Below are 25,140 nucleotides of genomic sequence, written 5' to 3' on the forward strand. Positions count from 1 at the left end.
CACATCCTTGTACAGCTTCTTTAGACTAGACTCCAACAAACACCATTTTCCTAAAGTGAAGTTCACAGTCACATCTTCAAGGGTCACTGGTTCTTAAAACAGTGCACATCTTAGGATGGTTAGTTTTAACAGCCAGGCTGACATGATAAAAAATCTTTTACCATAGATGTTTCTGAAGACACCTTGTGGTGGTTTGAAAGAAAAAGGCCCCCCAAAAGAGTGTCACTATTAAGAGATATGGCTTTGTTGGAGAGGGTATGACCTTGTTGGAAGAAGTGTGTTACTGTGGAGGTTTTATATACACTCAAGCAACATCCAGTGTCTCAAACAACTTTCTGTTGTCTGTGAGTCAAGATGTAGAATTCTCAGCTCCTTCTCCAGCACCATGTCTGCCTGAATGCTGCCTTGCTTTTAGCCATGATGATAATGGACTAAACCTCTGAACTATATGGGAGCCAACACAATTAAATATTTTTCTTTATAAGAGTTGTCATGATCATGGGGTCTCTTTACGGTAATAGAAACCCTACCTAATACATACCTCTAAGTGATTATGTACATATGTCTAACTGAAGACTATCTGTGGGATACTATCTTGGTTACTTGATGTAATATAGGAAGACCCATTGATTCAATTATTTTTCTAACGCTGTGAACAGAAAACATGACAAACCAACGAGTACAAATGAAAGCATTTAATCAGGACTTGTTTATACTTTCAGGGGGTCAGTCAATGATTATCATGAAGGGAAGCAGTCATGCATGAAGCTGGAGCAGTAGCTGAATAATTTACTCCTTATTCAAAGGCATCAGGCAAAAACATGGGCATGTTGCCTCATATGGGCTTTTAAAAAGGCTTTTAAAACCTCAAAGATCATCCCCAGTGACTCCATCTCCTAATATTTTCAAAACAGTTCCACCAAGGTCTCAAACACAAGAGCACAGTGGCCAATCACTTTGAAAACACTGCACCCACATATTGAGAAGCAGCATTTTTTGAACTGCACTGAATAGTAATTACATCACTGGGAGGATGTTGTGGAGACACGGACAAATACATCACTCTATTCCTGATTGTGTGTGATTTGACCAGCCACTTCATTGTCCTTCATTTTATGGACTGCACCCTTCAATTGCAAGACAAAATAAACTCTTTCTGCCTTGTTACTTTTCTCAGATTTGTACATGACAGCTAGACAAAAATCCTCATATAAGAACTAGATATGAAAAAGTGGAAATATTGGTGTAAATAAACCTAACCAGGTTCTCCTTGAGCATTTTTAACTTATTTTGGAAGAACTGTGCAGGAATTTGCAAGAAATTTTTCCTTAGACATGAAAAATAATTGAACACACTGAACACAAAGGTGAATAAATCATTCTAAGAGATGCTTAAAGAAATGCCTACAGAGGAGGCATGGATCAGAAAGTTTTGGTGGGTAACAAGGACTCTGGAACTACAGTAAAGGCCATTGCTGTGCTATTATAGTCAAGAACATAACTTTGGCTGGAGAGATGGCTCAAAGGTTAAGAGCATTGACTGCTCTTCCAGAGGTCCTGAGTTCAATTCCCAGCAACCACATGGTGGCTCACAACCACCTTGAATGAGATCTGGTGCCCTCTTCTGGCCTGCAGTCACATATGCTGTATACATAATAAATAAATGAATTTAAAAAAAAAAAAAGAACATAACTTTATTCAGCCCTTTATCAGAGAACTTGAGTGTAAAGAATTTGGAGTACTTTAGTAGAGGAAAGCAATGTAAATAATCTAAAATTTTAAACAAAAGGAGCAGTTGGAATTGATAACAAGTTTAGTACCATCCAGGGCGACAATAGTAAAACCGGTAACATAGGAAAAACTGAGCGACCTGGAACTCTACTTGGTTTGGGCTCTGAACACAGCCCTTTCTGAACAATGAAGCTAGCAACCTGTGGATATCCTTCTTGGAACAATCATCTTTAGTGGGCTGTATCTATATATGCTTTAATAATAGCAACAAGTTAGTTCCTTTAGAAATGCCTTAGTTATTCCTTACTGTATTCCAAAACCTTTTGGAAAACATATAGGACATATGGGAAATAGGCTGACCTACAATGAAGTATCTTGATGTACAAATGCAATGAGGCAAACTGTTCCGAAAATGAGTGTTCAAGATAATATCTTCTTCTTTTTCAGTTGTTACAATTTGTCTTCTAAATAATTGGGCCTGCATATTTTTAAAATCAGATGACTATTGAGAATGTCATGTGCAGTTAGCAAGGTTTACAAAATGTCAGTCAAAACATTGACCTATGTGCATGCTATGTGTCTTAGCAAGCAAATTTTCTTTCAAAGCCACCCAAGATAACTGACACCTTTGAGTACCCTCAGTCAAGTGGCCTGCTGATGCCTTTCACTGCATATTTCTGACTTGTACTATGCTTTTGCTTCAAGTAAAGTAACCCTTCTCTAAACAGAAATTAAAGGAGACCCCTCCCACATAGTGGGGATTCCCTCCTGGACCCTAGATTTGGCTCAAACCACACCCAAACACCAGTTTTCACACGGAGATTCCTTACTAAATGGGGAAGAAAAGTTAAAGTGGCTGTTTTCAGGCTCAGGCAGAAAAACAAAAACAAAATTAAAAACAAAAACAGCAGCAAATGCCCTTGCAGGTGTAATTTTTAAGAAGAGAAAAAGGGGAGGTCTGTGTTAAAACGGGCTAGGATGCTGTGGTATGTTTGGATAGGCGTGTTAATTAGGTGAACCAAAGGGGTCTTTTAATTGTTGGACTTTAATACTTTGATAGCTGGACCTTGGTAGTCAGCCTCAGGAGGAGGAAGTGAGCAAATAAGGGAAGAGACCTTGATGGCTAGCTTTTGGAATGTAATCTAGTGGTTTTTAGCAAGGCAGAGGGAATGAGAAAGATGGGCAAAGTCTGCCAGAGACATGCTTGAGCCAACCAGAGTCCCTTCAGGAATACCCCACCCAGACCCCAACAACCAGTTAAATACTTTAGGTAGGTAGAGGGAAGTATATAAATTTTACTCTCATAACTAAAAATTTCCTTCACTGCTTTCAATACCTTTTACATTGTGATATTTATGTCCTCAAGGCTTAGCCAACTAATCAGTTTTGGCAAAACCAATCACCAACCTGAGGCCTCCATGTCCTACAAGCTGGCTGATAATGGACTGCCTCTGTCAGGTTGTTCACCAGGATTGGATGCATCAATATCAATACACGGAAAGTGGACTATGACTCTGCCAAAGCACAGACAGTGCAGGACTCCTCAGGGTCAGCTGAGGGCAGTTCCTCGGCCCGTCTCCAGCCTCTTGGAACTGACGGAGACTGTTTGGTTTTGTCTTTGTCTCCGTTGTTTCTTTTTCTCCCTGTGTCACTCGGAACATCAGCTGGAAACAACTGCGATCTTCCTGAGTTAAAACTACACAATACCAACCATCTATGATAAATATGAATATTGCATTTTTGTGGAAGTTCACTGGACAAAGACACAGGGAAAGAAGAGGACTCTCATTGAGATGAACTCAATTTCACAAAAAAGTATTCTACAAGGCATGTACCAAATTCTAAAATTCCCAAAACACTTGAGATCGAATCAGTTAAAAAAACAGGCAGAATGAGACTGGTCTTCATGAAGGCCGCCCCTAGGTAAGAAGGTATTGGCAACTGATGGCTTTGAAGGGAAAAGAGTCGGGTTTTTTGTTTTGTTTTGTTTTTTCAGGACAAGGCCACCAGTAGGTTTCCCATGCCCTGTGGATGGCCACACACATTTGGACAGCGGTAACTGAACTCAGTGTGTAATCAAAAACAAAAACAAAAAACATGTAAATTAAGAGATGGCTGCTGGGGGTGTAAGGCATAGAGTTGATTAAAATACATCACTTATATGCAGAAAATCCCCCAAAATAAATACATTTAAATGGTTTTGTTTCGATTTTTATGAAAACACTAAAACAGATGTCTGTGGGGCTAGGACATGGGTACGCATGATAAAGGTTGCCATGCAAGCCTAAGGACCTCAAACCCTCTCGAGGATGAGGAAAAAGTAAATACTTAGTGGTGGTGGAAGTTTAAACTGCTATAATTAACAAGCGAATCACTGTGAGTTTACCTCAAAAGTAAAATATAAAATTACCATTTCAACAAACTATACATCTCTCCACACATAATGAAGAGTCCAAACATCTACCACAGATACATGGACACACATGGCCATTGTCGCTCTAGTTTCAAAAACTAAGAAAAGAATCTGCCTGGAGTTCCATCAGCTGATGTCCACTGAATGGAAATGTGGCATATAAACGTACTGGAATTTGACTCTAAAATGAAGAATATTGAAATGAAATTTACAAGCAAATAGATACACCTATAAATGTAATTATACTGAACCAGGTGTTGAAACCACACAAAGTCAAAGGCTGTCTACTTTTCTTAATACATATGCTTTCTTTAACCTTTTCCTGTATGATTCAAAACTAGACTGAGTGTCCACAGAGAGCATGGAGAAGGATGGCTCCACGAGATCTGTGGGGAGGTGGGGGTGGTACAGGCACAGTAGCAGGCATGTGATGTGCAAGTGGAGTGATAGATACAGTAGGATTGAAAGACAAAAATGTATGGGAAAGGGAAGAGAGGAGGAGTTTTGAGTATCAAAATGCAGAATTATTCTCAGCTATGCAGTGATTTTCAGGACAGACTGTTGGTACAGAATCATTCCTGTCTAAAAAATATAATCCAGCTCTGAAGTACAAGCCTTTAATCCCAGAATGAATGATGCAGAGGAGGGTGATCTGTGGTGGTATTGTGTTCCCCGAAATATTGTGCACCCTAATAAACTTATCTGGGGTCAGAGACAGAACAGCCACAATATTAAACATAGAGGACAGGCAGTGGTAGCACACGCCTTTAATGCTAGCATTCCAGAGGAAGAAATCCATATGTTCAAGGATACAGCCAAGCATGGTGACTCACGCCTTTAATCCCAGAAAGCAAGACTTTAATCCCAGGGAGTGATGGCAGATAGCAGAAAGGTATATAAGGCATCGAAACCAGAAACTAGAAGCATTTGGCTGGTTAAAGCATTTGGCTGGTTAAGCATTTGGCCTGGTTAAGCATTTGGCCTGGTTAAGCTTTTAGGTTTTGAGCAGCAGTTCAGCTGAGACCCATTCTGGATGAGGACTCAGAGGCCTCCAGTCTGAGGAAACAAGACCAGCTGAGGATCCGGCGAGGTGAGGTAGCTGTGGCTTGTTCTGGTTCTCTGATCTTCCAGTGTTCACCCCAATACCTGGCCCGGATTTGTTTTTATTAATAAGATTCTCTAAGATTCATGTTACAGTGATCTATGAGACCAAGGCTAGCCTGGTCAAGACAGAAAGTTCCAGGGCAACACAGAGAAACCCTGTCGCCAAAACCAAACCAAACCAAAAACAAATAATAATAAGTGATATATTAAATATGAATTAAAAATAAATAAACATCAAAGTAACCACAAACACAGGAGTAATAAATATATTATTAATATACTGCACAATCAGATCAACTTTCAACTAAAAAACATATTTCCAGCAGGTAAAGTGTACACTTGTCTTTCTCTCATATGAACTTTCTGCAGCTTTCCCAACGGTTAGAAATTACACCACCTACAAAACCAACTATCTGAAGGCAACAGGAAAGACATCAAGGACTGCAATCCTGGAAATTACGTTACAGAATTCCCACTCCCGATCTCTTCTGTTTCAAGCAGCCTACAGAAAAACAAGGAGCAGCAACAAACACAATTCCAGTTCCGTGAACCTCTGCACATGACCCTCTAGTCCATTTCACATTCAGCAATGTCGGAAATACTTTCCAAAATTCCAATTTTAACCTCAAAAAATACACTGTAAAATACTGTAAAATGTGAAGCAAAATGGCATTTCTCTCTTTCTTCAGACTGGTAATTCTGACCACTGCTGTAGGGAAAACAAGAAAAATACTGTTGCACATTATCATAAAAAAGGGAAAAGGAACCATGCAAAAATCTTGTGGGTTTTGTGGGTTTTTCCTTTAAAAGCCCTTATGGGGCTTCAGTAAGATGCGACTCTTGCTCTTGGGAGCCCTTCTATATAGAAGCTTAATAAATCCTCGTGCTGTTGCATCAACTGGACTGGAGTCTGGGTTCTTGGGGCGCCCACTTGAGACCCTAAACTTTGGGGTCCAACAGTTTTTCCTTATACAGATTGTGTTTATGCTACATTTTTTCCCTCATAAATTAAAAGAGGGTACTTTCTTCTTGATATTGCAGGAAGACATTTGAGAGATTTTTAAACCTTTTTTAAGAACAGTTTTTTTTTGGTTTTTCGAGACAGGGTTTCTCTGTGTAGCTTTACGCCTTTCCTGGAACTCACTTGGTAGCCCAGGCTGGCCTCGAACTCACAGAGATCCGCCTGGCTCTGCCTCCCGAGTGCTGGGATTAAAGGCGTGCGCCACCACCGCCCGGCCAAGAACAGTTTTTAAGGTATTTAAATTTATAAGGCTATAGCCAACTTGTCAGCTCATTTTATATATAAAAATCAAGCCTTGTTTTTCTAAACCTACTAGGTCTTTTGATAAAAAAGTGTTCTAACATATGAAAGTCTATACAAGTTTTGAGGGCCTAAAAATGTTTTAAAATGTATAAAAGTTTGAGGATATAAAAAGTCTATTCAAGCTTTGAGGGACTTAAAAAGTGATTTAAGATATAAATATCAATTTAAAAGGTATAAATAGATGATCTAAATGCTTCAGATTACTTTCTCCTTCTATGATATTGTTATATTAAAATTTCAAAAGTTCAGAGTTTAACATTAATAAAATTCTGATACTGTTTGTGTCACAAGCTCAAGATTTTAGATTTTCTTTGGTTGCCTTCTAAACATAAACTTACCGGTATGAGTCTACTCCTGCTGTTTCACAGATACCTATTACCTGCTTTTCTATGATATGGATTTCAATACTGATTGGTAATACCAATATATCTAAAACTTTTATGTCCTTTTACAAAATAAGAATTCATATAAGCTTCATGGGATCAAAAAGTCATAAAACTTGTATCTACTTCACAGAGGTCAAAAGGATTCCAGATAAATACAGTAGTACAGCTTGAGTTTTCCCCACCTATCTATTCCTGAGGATGATACTTATCTCTCTCCTGGTCTTGAAACTACTCCTTTTCCCAATTACTAAAATATTGAGCCTAAAATTTCCAAATAAATTCATAAATTTTAACTTCTGTTCCTAGCTTGAACTTGTCTCAACAGGATTCCACTTGGCCGGCAGGTACATCTAAGCATCTGTTGCTGACTGCAAATTGCTCTAAATGACCACGAGCTCTGGACATGCTAAAGGTTGATGTGGACCAGTCCAGCCAACATGACTGTTCCCTTACTCTACAGCTGGGTCAGATGATCACATGCTTCTGACAAACGCCCCATTACCCAGCCTTTGACTAGCCTTTCAGCCTTTTTGGGCCCCAACAACAATACCCCAGTGTCAGCTTGAGGCAGTTACAGAAGAGAATACTTCTCCTATGCTCCCTGCCCATAATAGGTTGAAATACTGAGTCAATAGTAAACTTCCTGGCATAGGGGAAGAAATGGCTTCCTATAATGCCCATTGACATACTAGGAAACTGGGTCCAGAGTTGTCAATTGATAGATTTATTAACTAAAATGTTTCTGCAATAAGACTTAACCTTCTTTATATAGAACCAAAGAGGTATTATATGGCCTTAAGAAATCATTATTTCAGCCGGGCGGTGGTGGCACACGCCTTTAATCCCAGCACTCGGGAGGCAGAGGCAGGCAGATCTCTGTGAGTTCGAGGCTAGCCTGGTCTACAAAGCGAGTTCCAGGAAAGGCGCAAAGCTACACAGAGAAAACCTGTCTTGAAAAAAAAAGAAAAAACACTATAAAAAATCATTATTTCTATATTAATCATTCAGGATTATAATCTGGCTGTACTTAAAGATCAGAACTACAGGGCCTTAAAAATGGCAGTAGAAGCAGATACCACTGCCCTAGAAAAATATGTTACACATTTAGAGGAATCACTCTTCTCTGTAGCTGAAATAGTTCTCTAGGATAGAAGGGGCCCTTGACCTAAAATTTGTTCACTTGGTCCCCTTGGATGTTATTCCTTCAACAAGGGGGAGCTATGTAAGGCTTTAGGAGAGCAATGCTGTTTTTATGTAAACAACTCAGGGGTCATTAGAAACTCCACGGCCCTGCTGAAAAAGCAGATCCATGACAGAGAAAGGGAGTGGCAACAAGGAAACCAGCCTGGTGTCTGCCTTAGCTAGCCCCTAGTGATCTTGCTTCTTTTGCTTATTTCTTGTGATATAGCAAGACAATGACAGCAGTCTAGCAAAGGGCTTGGAACAGCTTCTGAGTCCATGTTTCTCAACCCTTTGGGAATTGAAAAAAAAAAAACTCTTTCCAGGGGTAGCCTAGGATCACCTGCATGTTAGATGTTTGCATTAAGATTCATAACAATGGCCGGGCGGTGGTGGCACACGTTTTTAATCCCAGCACTCGGGAGGCAGAGGCAGGAGGATCTCTGTGAGTTTGAGGCCAGCCTGGGCTACAGAGTGAGTTCCAGAAAAGGCGCAAAGCCACACAGAGAAACCCTGTGGGGGGGGGGGGGGTCATAACAATGAAAAAAGTGCAGTTGTGAAACAGCAATGGGAAAAATTTTGTAATGAGGTGGGGGGGATCACCACAACATGGGAAACTATATTGAAAGGTCAAAGCATTGAGAAAGTTTTGATCCAATGGCTTAGAGAATGTCTCTGCTTATCTAAGGTCTATTCAGGCTAACAAAGACCAATTTATGCCTAACATTCTCGCTTTTACTTATATATTGATAAGCTTTAAAGGGACTGAGGAGAGTCCCCAAGCCCCACATAAGAAGTGGTCAAAATGGCTTTTTTAAGATCCAAAAAGAGTTAGCTGTGTCTAGTCCATGGGCTCAGCTGCAACAGAAGGCTAAACTCCAATCTCATGCCTTGGCAGCTGCCCTGAAGCCACATGGGGGACAAGGGAAGTTGACCATGAGGCTCCATCCCACTTGAGCTAAGTGAACTCCACCATGAGCCTGAATCAAATGCAGGCTTCAGCCACTGGTCAAGGTATTGCCCTAACCCTCAGCCACCCACGAGGCCATGTCCTGTCTGCCGACAGCCAAGACACTGAGAATCAGAATGCCCCATGCAGGTTCATCCTCTATGCTATGCCCTGGAGTTCCAGCCTAACTGACACTGGCATCTGACTCTTCTGGCCTTTGAACTCCTAAGCCTGGCAGAGGACTGATGGTGCCTAGACTTGGTGACCCCCATTCCGCTCTCCAAGCCTGGGGTGATGCTGCAGGTAGTAGGTAAGTCCATTGACTGTCTATTGGACTCAGGAGCTACCTACTCTGTTTTAACCTCTTCCTCGGGTCCCACAGTTTCCACACCAATTCCTGCCATGGGGGAGGATGGGACCCCCTCCTTCCCATTTAAGAGAAACCTGAAACTGCCTATGTAGCTGAGAAGCTGTCTCACTTCTGTTCACTTACTTATCCTTCTCAGATCTGATGGTGTTTACCAGTTTTACAACTCTTCCCCAACGCCAGGCTACAAGCACCCTGGTAGCTCATTAATAAGTTTCCTGTTAAAAGTATGGACAGGTGTGCCTAATTCATAGACCCCATGGTACAGGATAAGCCTGTTTCAGATGTAACTTCAGAGGTTCAAAGTTCTAACATTGATAAATGCAGTTTTCATAAACTGATAAAGTACTGACTACAAATAGTTTTTCAGGAGTCCTTGAATTTCTAGCCCTTTGCTATGACACAGATATAAAACTGTTCCAGTTGTTTTACAGACACTTGCAGGTTCCTGCAGAGGTCCTTGCCTCCTGCCAAGGCCAAACCCTCAGGGGCCCTCCAGATATACCACCAGTCACTGCACCAGCTCTGAGGACACCAACTGGGTGAGTACTGTACAGGTAAATTTCACCCACAGCCTCACTCATAAAAAGTTCTGATATCTCTTAACTCTTATTGACACCTTTACAGGATGGATGCACCCCCAACCTCCAAGGAAACAGCAGATGTGATCGCTCCTGTACTCCTAGAACACATCATCCCTTGATTTGGCACGCCATTTCCCCAAGCTCCTGGAACATCACTGCTGGTGTAACCACCCCAGACTCAAGAGCATATCTGCTCTTTTGTCTGGCTCATCCACACTTGCCTCTTCTGTACAACCAGGGAACTTCTGTTCCATTCTTTCTGGCAGTTATCACTTTTCCCATGGCTAGTCCCACACATGGGGCTGATGATAACAATCTATTTTTTTTTTCTTTTTCCTAGCAACCTGCCTTCTCAGCTTCCTCAAGGAGTTTCTAGGATGAAAGCTAACTGAATGCTTCTTACTCACACCTCCCACTGTGCATGACCCCAACTCCCAACTTCCCCCTCCCCACTTCATCCCAAATCAGTAAGAAGCAGTCTCCAGAATTTGGAGCCCTCCTTCCCCACACACACTTGCTATCCATAACTCACCTTTTTATAATAATAAAAAAGGAGGAATGTTAGCATTCAGACCTGCCCAGCACCTTGACAATGTCATCTTACATAAAGCTCTCTAAGGAAAAACCTCTCCCCCTCTTTCTCTTCTCCCTTCCTCTCTCTTGCCACGAGGTAGTGCACACCTTCTCTTCCTTTCTTCCCTTTTTTCTCTTATTCTTCCCTCAACCCCCACACACTTTCCCTCTCTTCCCTTCTCTCTTCCCCCCAGTAAAATGTTTCACATGAGTGCTATCTAATGGTGTGAATGACTGTGCCCCTTGGCTGCACCTGCCAAGGCTGCCACATACTGTTTTTAAAATACAACAGTGCAGGCAAAACTATAATGAACATAAAATAAAAATAAGTTTTTTAAAAGTGGGTCTTACCACTTCAAATGATGAAAGGAAGAGAAAGGAAGGAAGGAAGGAAGGAAGGAAGGAAGGAAGGAAGGAAGGAAGAAAAAAAGAAAGAAAGAAAGAAAGAAAGAAAGAAAGAAAGAAAGAAAGAAAGAAAGAAAGTAAAAGAAAGAAGGAAAGAAGGAAGGAAGGAAAGAAGGAAGGAAGGAAAGAGGGAAAGAAAGAAGGAGAGAAAGAAAGAAGGAGAGAAAGAAAAAGGAAAGAAAGAAAATACTAAAGTTAAAATCACAGATTGGCCCACACACATTGACAGTGAGAGCCTGCAATACCCAACCCTCACCAATAAACAGGTCATTCCACCACAAATGACACAGAAAAATCCTGGAGCTAACAGATGTACTTGGTAAGTACAGCTTACCAAGGTTAAGTCAAGACCAGATTTAAAAAAAAAAAAATAGACCTATAACCCATAAAGAAATAGAAGTAGTCATTAAGTGTCCTAACCACAAAAAGCCCAGTACCAGACTGGTTTAGCACAGAATTCTTCCAGACTTTCAAGCAAGAGTTAACACCAATACTGCTCAAATTATACCACAAAATAGAGACAGAAGTAATCGTGCCAAATTCATTTTATGAAGCCACTGCCACCCTGATACCAGAAACACATCAAGATTCAACAAAGATAGAAAACTACAGACCAATTTTCCTAATGAACATAGATGCAAAAATACTCGATAAAATACAAACCAAATTCAAGAAGACATCAAAAAGATAGTTCACTATAAAAAATTAATCAATGTAATCCACCATATATAAATAAACAGAAATAAAAAGACCCAAATGATCATCCCATTAGATGCAGAAAACGGCTTTGATAAGATCTAATACCACTTCATGATAAAAGCCTTTGAAAGAGCAAAGATACAAGGAACATACCTCAACATAATAAAAGCAACTTAGAGCAACCCTATAGCCCACATCAAATTAAATGGAGAGAAACTCAAAGCAATTCCACTAAAATCAAGAACAAGACAAGGTTGTCCACTCTCTCCATCCATATCTACTCAATGTATTAATTTAAGCAATAAGCAGTTGGCATCAATAAGAAAATTAAGCCGGGCAGTGGTGGCGTACGCCTTTAATCCCAGCACTTGGGAGGCAGAGCCAGGAGGATCTCTGTGAGTTCGAGGCCAGCCTGGGCTACCAAGTGAGATCCAGGAAAGGCGCAAAGCTACACAGAGAAACCCTGTCTCGGAAAAAAAAAAAAAATTAAAGGAGATCAACGGGATACAAATTGAAAAGGAAGAAATCAAAATACTGCTATTCTAGGATGATATGATAGTACATATAAGTGACACCAAAAATCCTACCAGGGAACTCCTACAGCTGATAAACAACTTCAGCAAAGTGGTTGGATACAAGATTAACTCAAAATAATCAATAGTCCTATTATACACAAATGAAAAACAGACTGAGAAAGAAATCAGGGAAACAACAACTTTCACAATAGCCTTAAATAAAATAAAACATAACTGGGTAATTCTAACCAAGCAAGTGAAAAACTTGAATGATTAAAAACTTGAAGTGTTTGAAGAAAGAAATTGAAGACATCAGAAGATAGAAAGATCTCCCATGTTCATGGATTGGTAGGATCAACATAGTAAAAGTGGACATCCTACCAAAAGCAATCTACATATTCAAGACAATCACCATCAAAATTCCAACAATTATTTATACAACTTGAAATAACAATATTCAACTTCATATGGAAAACCAAACAAACAAAAAAACAGGATAGCTACAACAATCCTATACAATAAAAGAACTTCTTGGGGTATCACCATACCTGATTCCAAGCTTAACTACAGATCTATAGTAATAAAAAACACATGGTATTGGCATAAATACAGACACACAGATAAATGGAATCAAGTAAAAGACCAAAATATAAATCCACACACCTTTGGACAGCTGATTTTTGATAAAGAAGCCAGAAAGACACAATGGAAAAAAAGAAAGCATCTTCGGCAAATGGTCCTCGTCTAACTGGATGTCTGCATGTAGAAGAATGCAAATAGGTCTGTATCTATCACTCTGAACAAAACCCAAGTCCAAATGGGCCAAAGACCACAACATAAAACCATATACACTGAACCTAATAGAAGAGAAAGTGGGGAATAGCCTTGAACACACTGACACAGGAGACAACTTCGTGAACAGAACACTGGTAGCACAGGCACTAAAATAGACAATTAATAAATGGGACCTTGTGAAACTGAAAAGCTTCTATAAGGCCAAGGACAGCGTCAACAGGACAAAACAGCAGCCTACAAATGGGAAGATTTTCACCAACTCCACATCCAACAGAAGTCTAACACCTAAAACTTACAAAGAACATAAGAATCTAGACCTTAACAAACCAAATAATCCAATAAAAATAGAGTACAGATATAAACAGAAAATTCTCAATAGAGGATTCTCAAATTGCTAAGAAATACTTAAAGAAATGTTCAACAACCTTAGCCACCAGGAAAATGCAAATCAAAACAACTTGGAGATTTCATCTTACACTTGTTAGAGTGGCTAAGATCAATAAAACAACTGACGGCTCATGCTGGTGAGGATGTAGAGCAAGAGGAACACTTCTCCATTGCTGGTCAGATTGGAAACTTGTACAATCATTATGGAAATCAATATAGCGGTTACTCAGAAAACTGGGAATTGATCTACCTCAATATCCAGTTATGCCACTTGCAGGTATATACCCAAAGGATGCTCCAAAGACATTTGCTCAGTTATGTTCATAGCAGGTTTAGTCAACATACACAGAAACTACAAACAACCTAGATGTCTCTCAACCAAAGAATAGATAAATAAAATGTGGTACATTTAAAAATGGAGTATTACTCAGCTGTTAAGAACAATGACATCATGAAATTTGTAAGAAAATAGATGGAAATAGAAAAAAATCATCCTGAAATAATCAAGACCCAGAAAGACAAGCATGGTATGTATTCACCTGTAAATGGATATTAGATGTAAAATGAATCATAATCATGCTATAACCCAGAACCAGAAAGACTAAGTAACAAGGGTGGCTGTAAGGGATAGGAATGGTTCTCCCTGGGAAAGACAAATAGAATAGATTTTGCAGGTGGACTGAGGGCAAGCAGGAATGGGAATTAGAGTAATCAAGTGGTCAGGAGAGGGATAGATGGAGAGGGAGCGTTAAGGATTAATCTGATAATTGGTAAAACTTTAAGGAGGCTGAACAGATGCCATCTGCTCAGTATTTAAATTACTTTATTCCTTTAGTTTAAATTGGACAAGATCAGAACTTGAAAAAACTGGTCATTAAAGAGAAAAGCACGGATAGATATGACATTTTTAATGGTATAGGTTAAAATTTATCTTAGAAATATTACTGTTTTAATACTTCACAGCATAGCTAATTTTATTCCACCAGAAACAACTGATTTCTTATTGACTAAATACTACATCAGTTACAAAGATAATTGTCTATATTAAATATTAACATAGTCATTTTATAGGTCAATGGAGAAGGACATGAGGGAAAAAGGAGTACTCTTAATGAGAAGGAGCTCAATTTCACAAAAATATTCTAAAATATTTGTACCAAATTCTAAAATCCCCCCCCAAACACTTTAGACTATGTCAGTCAAAATACTGAGCAGAATGGTATTGGTCCTCAAAAAGACAACACCTAGCTAAGAAGGTTTTGGCAATTGGTAGTCTTGGGGAAAGGAGTGTCATTTTCTTCAGGAATATGGCCACAAGTATGTTGTCAGTGCTCTGGTGTCTGGCCACACACATGTGGACAGTGCTTAACTGAACCCAGTGGAAAACAAATTTTAAAAAATTAAGAGTTGGGTTGCTGGGGTGTAAACACTAGATGTGATTAAAATAAATGTCCCAATAATAAAAATACATTTTTTAAAAGATTTATTATGTATACAGTGTTCTGTCTGCACATATCCCTGCAGGCCAGAAGAGGGCACCAGATCTCATTACAGATGGTTGTGAGCCACCATGTGGTTGCTGGGACTTGAACTCAGAACCTTTGGAAGAACAAGCAGTGCTCTTAACCTCTGAGCCATCTCTCCAGCCCCTAAAAATACATTTTAAAGGTTTTGTTTGGCTTTTCTTTTTGGTTTTTTTGAGACAGGATTTCTCCGTGTAGTTTTTGGTGCCTGTGCTGGATCTTGCTCTGTAGACCAGGCTATCCTTGAACTCACAGAGATCCACCTGCCTCTGCCTCCCGAGTGCTGGGATTAAAGGCATGCGCCACTGCCGCCCAGTTTGTTTGGCTTTTTATAACAAAACAATTAAAACAGATGTCCACAAGGTTAGGATATGGATACGAAGGTAAATTTTTGCAATGAAATCCTGAAGACCTCAAACTCTATAGAGGATGTGTGTGAAAGTGAATAACTTACTCTTGGTAGGAGTGTAAACTACTGCAATTAACAAGCAAATCAATGTGAGCTTGCCTCGGACAGAAAAAACAGAAATACTATTTCATCAAGCTATCCATTTCTCCACATTTAGTGAAAAGAGTCCATACACTACAACAGATACATGCACAGTGATGATCATTGATGCTGTAGTTCCAATATTGAGAAAACGAATTAGCCTGGATCTCCATCAGCTGATGTCCACAGGATGGAGATGTGGCACATAAACACAATGATTTTTCCCTCAGCGATGAGGAAAACTGAAATGAAATTTACAAGCAAAGGGATGTTAACTGGAAATGTAATTATACTGAAACATGTAACCCAAGGACACAGAGCCAACTGCTGTCTCCCTTATGTATGGATTCTATCTTTGACCTCCCACCCTCTGTTCCAAAACTGGACAGAGTGCCCATACAGACATGGAGAAGAACGGTCCCGTGAGATCTGTGGGGAGGTGGAGTGAGTGTTAGAGGGGTAGTAGAATGCATGCGACACGCAAGTACACTGGTGACTACACTAGGGCCGGAAAGAATAAAACAAGCACAAGAGGAGGGGTAGAGGGGGGGTTGGCGTATCAAAGTGTGGGAGTACCCTCAGCTATGCATTGAGTACTGGGCCTGCCTACTGGTAAACAGGTGTGCAGGTCCAAAAAGAAAAGAAAAATTAGGCATGGTGGTGCAAGCCTTTAAACCCAGAATGCATGAGGCAGAGGAGGGTAATCTCTGTGTCCAAGGCTAGCCTGGTCAACATATCGAGTTCCAAGGCCATATAGGGAAACCTTGTCACCAAAAACAAAACAAAGAAAAAATGATAATATATTAAATATAAGTTAAACGAAAACCAATGTATAAACACAATTGTAATAAATATATTATAAATGTAGGGCACACTCAAGTCAACTGCCCAGCAATCCGGATTCAGCCTCAACCATTTCCAGAACAATAAGGTCTATGAAGGTGCAAGTTCATTGCAAGAACTCATCCCCAAGAGTACACCAGGTTGTGATAAAGCAGCTTCACTAAGGACAGAAGTGTGGGGGATGCAGGACTAAAGGCTGCCTGAAGGATAAACACTTCAAGGATACATGGACATAGGCATTACTGGGCCAGAGGCCAACTTCCACTGGACTGCCCAGCACCAGGGCAAACTTCAGTTAGTGTCCCAAACTGGCCCCCAGATTTCTAGGAGCTCAAGGTGCACTCACCATTTTGTGCTTCTGATGTGTCTAGCTGTCCTGCCAAAGAGGCCTGCAGTCAGCAGAACACAGTCACTCAAAAGAGGTCCTTGGGTGACTCTGCTAAGCAAAGCTAAAAAGGGATTCAGGGGAAATGACTATCCATGCTCCTCATTTGGACAGTTCATTCCTTTTAGTAATACTGATCCTGACTGGCTAACTCTACTCATACTACGCCTCAGCCTATAATATCAAAACATCTTAAGAAAGTTCAGGTGCAAGCCCATAGTGTCAGCACTCTCAAAAAAGGCAAACTTCTGTGAAGCCAAAGCCATTCATGGCTACGCAGTGAAACCCTGACTCAAACCAATTACAGAAGCTGGGCGTGGTGGCATCCATTTTTCATCCCTGCACTCCTGAGACAGAAGCAGGATAATCACTAAATTGGAGGCTAGTCTATTCCAGAGAACTAGTTCCGGGGGCAGCCAATAATACCCAAAGAAAACCTGTCTAGAAAACCAAAACAAAGAAAAAGGATGGAAGAAGGAAGGGAGGGAGGGAGGGAGGGAGGGAGGGAGGGAGGGAGGGAGCAAAATATAAACAAAAAACAACTTTTGAAAAATCCAAACAAAAGCTTAACATTAGTATTGAGCTCTGAAATTGATCAAATGATCTAAGGATGACACTGTATTGTAAACATTCTCCAGGATTTTCAGTGCATTAACTCCCTTTTCCCACACCCGGTATTGCCCTCGGCCCTTTTCCATTAAGTAGTGTCTTAAGCTTGCTCTGGACATTCCAAACTCATGGCCCAAAGGAAAAAAACAGAACTTCAGGGTAGGTGCAGGCTTCAGGTAAATTCAAGCACAAGAACCACATATAGGGCTTATAGTGGATGGCTTTGTGTGTCAACTTGACACAAACTAGTCATCAGAAAGGAAGGAACAGCAGTTGCGGAGATGCTCAATGAGATCTAGCTATAAGACAGTTTCTCAATTAGTGATCAATGTGGGAGGGCCCAGCCCATGGTCCTGGGTTCTATAAGAAAGCAGGCTGAGCAGCTGAACCAGAAGCAAGCCAGTAAGAAACAACTTTCAGTGAACTCTGCATTAACTCCTACCTCATGGAACCTGCCCTGTTTGAGTTCCTATCCTGACTTCCTTCAGTAATGAACAGCAATGTGGAAATGTAAGCCAAATAAATTTTCCTTCTCAACCTGCCTTTTGGTCATAGTGTTTTGTCGCAGCAATAAAAACTCTAACTAAGACATATTGGTGCCAGCATAGTGGGGTATTGCTCTGACAGACCTGACCATGTTTGGGGGAGGCTTGTGGAAGGACTTTGGAACTTTGGGCTAGGAGAGCCATGGAGTGTTAAGAGCTCTGTGGGATGTTCTATGGGAACATAAGAGCACTGAGAACATAAGAACATTGAGAGCATTGCAGAGGATGAAGGCCCAGCTTGTAAAGTTTCAGAGGGAAGTTTAAAGACTCTATCAGGGCCATTTGTTATTTTGAATTAAGATTCTGTGGTTCTGGTTAGCTGGGGCAGAAGAATCAATTGTGATTAACAATATATCAGAACTACTACAGTAACCTTTGTGTTACTGGAACAACTGATGCTGGTTAGCTGGAGTTAAGGTATTAGTGATGACTAAGAAGAGGCCAGCATCTCTGGTGACATCTAATGAGAAGTTTTTCCTGACAGCCCAGAAAAGCTGTGTTCCAGAGACAGTCATGGCTGTTCCTTGTGTTGGCAGGATTTGACAATGTGTAATCATGACCAAGGTGGTACTGGTTTTGCAGCCATGAAGGAATAATTACGACCAGTTGAGGCACAGCACTGTGAGAGGCCAGGAAAGGCCATTGGTGAAGGTGCAGCCTCAGTAGCAGTTGAAGGCCCAGAACTGAAGGGGTCACACAAAGAAGCTGAGGCTTGGCATCGAGAAGAGAGCCTATTGGTGAAAGTGCAGCCCAGTTGCAGAAAGGAATCCCAGCATTTTGGAGATGCCAGTACCATGGGAAGATCATCAAGAACAGTAGCAGCAGTAGAGTCGAGTCAGCCAGAGCCTAGAAGATAAAACTGTACGTGCTGCATCGGGCAGGGCCGAGAAAGTGACCCAAACCCATTGGAGAGGTATAGAAGATTATGAGTGAATCCCAGATAGCTGGACATTGAGTTATTTATACTGCTGAAGTTTGGTTTTGCTTAGTTCAGATTGTGATGGTGCCCTGGTTTTTCTCTCTTGAAGAAGGTAATTTAATTGTGACTTTTAAAGGAGCCCACAGATGAAAAGACTTGAACTTTTAAAAAAGATTAATATTTTTTAACTTTTATTGATTTTTTGTTGATTTCACATCATTCATTCTAATCCCACTTATGTCCCCATCCCTTCCCAATTGTTCTCAGCTGTTGCAACCTCCCCCAAATCAAAGATAAATTCAAAAGAAAAACCAAAAACCAACCAAACAAAGAAGAATCTTGTCATGGAAGCTGTGTGTGGTGTGGCCTGTTGAGTCACAGAGTTTACCCTTTAGTCCATTCATCTTTTCTTCCAAGTGTTCACTGCCCAGGTGAGCTCTCCAGCCTCAGTTAGCTCACCCAATGCAGTCTAGAGCAAGGAGCAGGGACTGTTCTCAGGCCCTCAGATCTAGGTCACCCACACTCAAATCACCAAGGCCAGCTCTATTGTTTTGCCCAGGCAAGGTACATGACCCTCTCTCCCAATTGCTGTAAGGGGCATACAAGAGCAGAGCAGCATCAGCTCTCCACCTCTCACAGTCTCAAGGCTGGCTCACCTGTGCCCCTAACAATAGGCTCAGCTGAGTGTATTGTCCAGGTGGGGTGCAGGGCCTGCTCTGCTGTGTACTGCAGCTGGTGAAGGGCAGGGCTAGTTATCTCACTCTCATGACACCGGGTCCAGCTCTCTCACCTGCTGAGGTAACTGGTGGGAGTGGGAAGGCATCTTTCTCTTATCCATGCCACCACATGGCAGAAGAGGGAAGAGAGGCCAGCTCTCCTGTTCTCACACCGTCAGGGTCATCTTACCTGCATCCCCAATCAGATCTATTGTGCTGCCCAGGTGAGGGGCATGCCTGTGGTGAGGGTTGGGGCCATCTTTCCCAAGTGCAGCGGGGAGGAGGGTAGGACCAGCTCTCCTGCTACAGTATCCAGTGAGGAGCGGGGCCAGCCACCTCAGGGACAGTGAAGGGTGGAGCTAGCTAAACACAGCATGGTTCAATGAGTCCCTGTGCTAACATGGGCCATGGACATCACCACAGACCCCAGCTGCAGGAGGACCACTGACCCAAGCATAGCCTTTGGCAGCAGCTCAGACCCAGATATCACCATGGCCCAGTGGCAGCACAGGCCACCCAGATCAGTATGACCCTAGTGGCAGCATGGCTCTCAGGCACCAACTTGGTCTAAGGGAGCTGACCAGACCCTGGGCATCTGCAGAGCCCAGGTGGTAACAGGAGCCACAGACATCAACTCAGACCCTGGCTGCTGTAGAGCCACAGACCCAGACGCGGTCTTTAGCAGCAGCCCTGGCCCAAATGTCACCATGGTTCCAGGGAGCAGTGTAGGCCATTTAGACCAGTATGACCCCCTAGCAGTGTGGCCCTTACATATTGGCATGGCCCAAGGTGGTGGCCCAGACCCCCAGCATTGACTGTTTTTGATGGTCTCAGGAGCTATATACATCAACATAGACCCTGTCTGTAGCAGGGCCATGGACCCAGACATGACCCTCAGCCACAGCGCTGGACCAGATACCATGGCCCCTGGCAGCAACATGGGCCAGGGACATCAACAGACCCTGGCCACAGCTGGACCATGGATCACAGGGGCCAATATGTCACCATGGTCACAGGTGGCCCCTGTAGCAGCATGGCCCTCAGATTCCAACAGGGCCCCAGACCACAGAGCCCTGCACAGCCCCCAGCAGCAATAAGAGTCACAGACATCAGCACATGCCCCCTTGGCTGTTCCAGTGCCCAGGAACAAGACCTGGCCCTTATCCATAGCCAAAGTCTAGAGATCACCAGGTGATGACAGCCCGTTCCTCACCACTCACTCTCATCTCTCCAGATCCACCTCTCCCCGCCCACAATCCATTCCACCTCTCTCTCTCTACCTTCCCACCCTGTACTCTCTCACAATGGTGCCCAACCACCCAACCCTGAGGTTCTAGGTAGGATAACAGGTGACGCTTGAATCCTGACCACCCAAGCCACAAAGCATGGTGCAAGGCTGTTGCCTTTCCTCTCTCCCATGCCCAGGCCTAAAAACCTCATAACTGAGGTGGTGGGCAGTTTCCTGGTTGATTGTGCCCCACCTAGACCAAGAAGTCTGGGGGCAGCAATCTGTGTCCTCCACCAATTCAGATTGAGATTGGACACTTTTAAGAGACTGAAATTTTAATGTGTTTGAATTTGTAAAGACTGTGAAACTTTAGTGAAGTGTTTGTGTGTTAAGATGACAAGGGGTCAGTTGTGCTGGCTGGTTTTCTGTGTCCACTTGACACAAGCTAGAGTCATCGGAGAGGAAGAAGCCTCAGTTGAGGAAATGCCTCCATGAGTTCAAGCTGTAAGGCATTTTCTCAATTAATGATCAATGGGAGAGGGCCCAGTCCATGGTGGATTATGCTATACCTGAGCTAGTGATCCTGGGTTCTATAAGGCAGGATGAACAAGCCAGTGGAAACTAGCCAGTAACCAGCACCACTCCAACGCCTCTGCATCAGCTCCTGCCTCTAAGATCCTGCTCTGTTTGAGTTCCTGCCGTGACTTCCTTCAGTGATGAACACCTATGTGGAAATGTAAGTTAAATAAACCCATTCCTCCTCAACTTACTTTTCATTCATGGTGCTTTGTTACAACAATAAAACCCTAAGACAGGGCATGAGAGAAAAAGACAAAGATTAGGGATGAGGCAACAGCCCATGACTATCTCACCTGACAGTACATCGTGTGCATTTTCTGCCAAGAAAATTAAAATACACCAACAAGAAGATACAATTCCTCAATGGATGGATAAAACAGATGTATACGGCAGGAGTACTCCACTAAGGATTCAGAATTATGAAAAGCAACCCTTGAACTTCAGAAAAGGTTCTCTTTACCCAAGATTATGAACAAAGTTTCCATTCACTATAGGAAATACTCCCAAACCTCATGATATCACAGACTGCTAAAAAGAGACCAATAATGATCATTTTCAAGTGATGATGAAGACAGACCAAAGGATTTAACCTTGGGACATCATCATGCCTGCTATTGCTTCCAGGGCTTTGAAATAATTCCTTAAACACCAGGATATTCCCCAGAGTAACAAATTCACTCCCATGAACATTAAGATTCATTTATTTCAGTTCTTGAGTGTGGATTTTTTTTTGCATGTACATCAGTGTACCTCATATGTGATTGGTGCCCTGGGAAATCAGAAGATGGTACTGTATCCCCTAGAACTGGAGTCACACTGTTGTGAGCCACCATGCACATGCTGTGGTCCTCTGAAAGAGAAGTCTGTGCTCTTAAATTTAGTCTCTAAATATGACCATCAAAGATGTTCCTCATGAGAGGAACTGTTTTGACTAATCTTAGTCATCCTTTGAGTGACTGTCCTTCTAGCTAAGCAACTTCCCTCCTGGGGAGTTCCAAAGTACCCCCATGAAAAAGATTACCACAGCTGGGCTTGTTGACCATTTAAAATCCCACATGGAAGAATGGAGGAAGGCATGAAATTCTCAACCATTATGGGTCAGGCCAGAGAGAAAATCTGCTGAGATGACCTGTTTCCCAAGAGAGTCTGCCTTCCTTGGGTAAATAATTTCAGTAAGGAGAGACTGCATATGAGGACGTAGTACAGGAAGCTCACCCAACTTCTTCATTCCTAAGCCCCTCACATAAAGGTGTCAGGCAGCTTTCGCTCACTGCACAGCAGGAAATTAGGTGCCACTTGCTGTACGTGCTAATGCCCTGTGTTGTCTCTTGAGGTCAGACTCTTGTCTCTTCCCAGCCTTCTGTCTCCTGTACCCTAAAATCTAACAAAATGAAAATACTATTTTTTGCCTCCAAATAAGTTCACCATGTAAAATGATTAACTGGTGATTAAGTACTCCTTCATGCAATTTCTTCCACTTGGAGAAGCCTAGAGCAAAACAAACAAACATCAATCCACTCCCAAGCCCATGATCACCTTCACAGGGCTCTCAATGGACAAGACTAGGAGAGCTTTTCAAAAATCCCAATTTTTGCCTCAGGCATGGTTAGTGCAAAAAAACAAATCTAATTAAAATTCCCTCTTCCTCGGTGACCAGGAATTTTGGCCCACTTTCACGGACAGAACAATCTAACCCTCTTATATCATCATTTTAAAAACATCATATTTTAACAGAACCCACACACAAAATGAGTTTTTGATTGGGTAATGTAGGCTAATAACAAAGCCTGTGTTTACGTCATGTCAGGCGTGGCTTCGGGCTCAGTACTAAGAAAAATATAAAATGACAAAGGTGATGACGGGAAAACTCTAAAGCAGCACTGACATAGCTCTAAAGGAGACTACCAAGAGAGCACACCACCCACGACCCTCCACAGCACAGTCTGTCTGCTTTGCACACAACTGCATGCTTTTGGAAGGAGGAAGCCAATGCAGTACTCTAGTGCGCTCCTGTCTGCACAGTGCCAGAGGAATGTCAAAGCCACAGGGCCACAGCCTTTGCTATGTCACAAACAACAACTCACAATTCCAGGAGCCCTGGACACACTCACTCTTTCCTGCTTCTGGTGGATCAAAGTGTCCTCCTTATGGGCCTAAAATCAGTAGAAGTGACTGTTGAATGAGCCCAACATGATACATCTCAGCAGCATCTACACTGGATTCAAACCCAGTGGCAAGGGTGAGGTTGTTTGAATATCCATGCACCCTAGCGGATGTTTGATGAAAGAAAGTAACAGCATCCCTAGTTGATGAAAGAGACATAAGGACTGGATATTCCGGGAGGTCCTGAGGCCAAAACCAACAGAGTTGGGATAGAAGGAATCGTGAATTCTCTTCAGACACAGCAATGGGAACGAGGGCCTGCTTTGCAAACACAGTATTTTGGAATGGGGCTTTTTCACACCTTATACTTAAACCTATCCATTTCATTGTTTGGTTGTGTGTTTTGGTTTTTTTGAATCAGTCTCTCTATTATGGAGCACTGAATAGCCTGAAACACAAAATATAGACCAGGCTAGCTTGGAGCCCACATCACCTGCCTCTGCCTCCAGAGTGCTGGGATAAAAGGCTTCATCTACCATGTCTTTTTATTCAACCTAACCATTTTATAAAAGAAAATTAAAATACAAACAAGGGAATACGATCACTGAATGCACTGAAAAATGAAATTACATGGCAGCAATAGTCAACAAATGATACAAGAGTTATAAAAATAAAAAGCAAGGCTCAAAATCAGATGAAGACATTTCCTGGCCCTAAAATAGGAGGTATGTCTACATACACAAGGGAAAATCGTTCAAAAGCCTCAAGATGAAACTGATAAAGAGGTCCTTCCCTAGTGATGAGGTAGAGATACCTAAGAATTTAACTCTGGGAGGTCATCATGCATTCTATTGCTTCTGTGGTAAATAAAGCTTTTTCAACACCTTAATATTCACAAGAGGAACAATATTATCTACACTTGCATTAAAGTATTGTTATAGCATCGGTAGCAAACTTCTGCCCTCCAGGGTTCTCCCACTGTGCTGTAAGCCTGTATTTAAGACCTCTTCCCTCCTTCAATAAACAGCATTCGGCATTTAAAAAAAAAAGTATTGTTATAGGTGAGGTAACCTGAGTCTGCAGGGCAGACACATCTTCCAGGTTCTTGTGTATCTTTGCAATGACATGTACATACACAAGAGGGAGGTATGGAGTAGCCTAAAATCTATGCCATATCTGGACTGTGAATTGACACAGGTGGCAAAAAGGGGCGGGGGGAGGTGTTCGAGGGAGGGCTTTATGGGTCATTAACTTAGGGTCCATCTCCAAGATCTAAATGGGGATTTTGTAAGAGTGCTCCCTTGGGTGAATGAAACTCAGGTAGATTAAAGCTGTCTCCTCTCAGCTGCCACTGCCTTTTACATGTTCATCCATAGTTTCTAATTTTCTCCTGCAGTTTCTAATTTTTTTCTGCCTCAATTCCCCTGTGGTTCTAAAAAAACTTATGAGGGGGTTGGGTATTTAGCTCAGTAGTAAAGTGCTTGCCTAGCAAGTGTAAGGCCCTGGGTTCAGTCCTCAGCTCCAGAAAAAAACAAAAACAAAAACAAAAAAAACTTATGAGGCTGCAGAAGAATTATGAAAAACTCTTTCTTTTTTTTTTTTTTTTTTTGGTTTTTCGAGACAGGGTTTCTCTGTGTAGCTTTGCACCTTTCCTGGTACTCGCTTTGGAGACCAGGCTGGCCTCGAACTCACAGAGATCCACCTGGCTCTGCCTCCCGAGTGCTGGGATTAAAGGCGTGCGCCACCACCGCCTGGCTGAAAAACTCTTTCTTATTGACAGCTAAAATATT

At 41.9% G+C, this 25,140-nt stretch overlaps 1 protein-coding gene across 1 annotated transcript in view; it reads right to left on the reverse strand.

The window, feature by feature from the left end:
- Positions 1–25,140, reverse strand: part of LOC128115700 (zinc finger protein 709-like) — a 65,336-nt gene that overhangs the window by 16,566 nt on the left and 23,630 nt on the right. The window lies entirely within an intron of this gene.

The sequence above is a fragment of the Peromyscus californicus genome, unplaced genomic scaffold (genome assembly GCF_007827085.1).
Source record: "Peromyscus californicus insignis strain IS unplaced genomic scaffold, ASM782708v3 Scaffold_1__1_contigs__length_55948999, whole genome shotgun sequence".
Taxonomy (NCBI): Eukaryota; Metazoa; Chordata; class Mammalia; order Rodentia; family Cricetidae; genus Peromyscus; species Peromyscus californicus.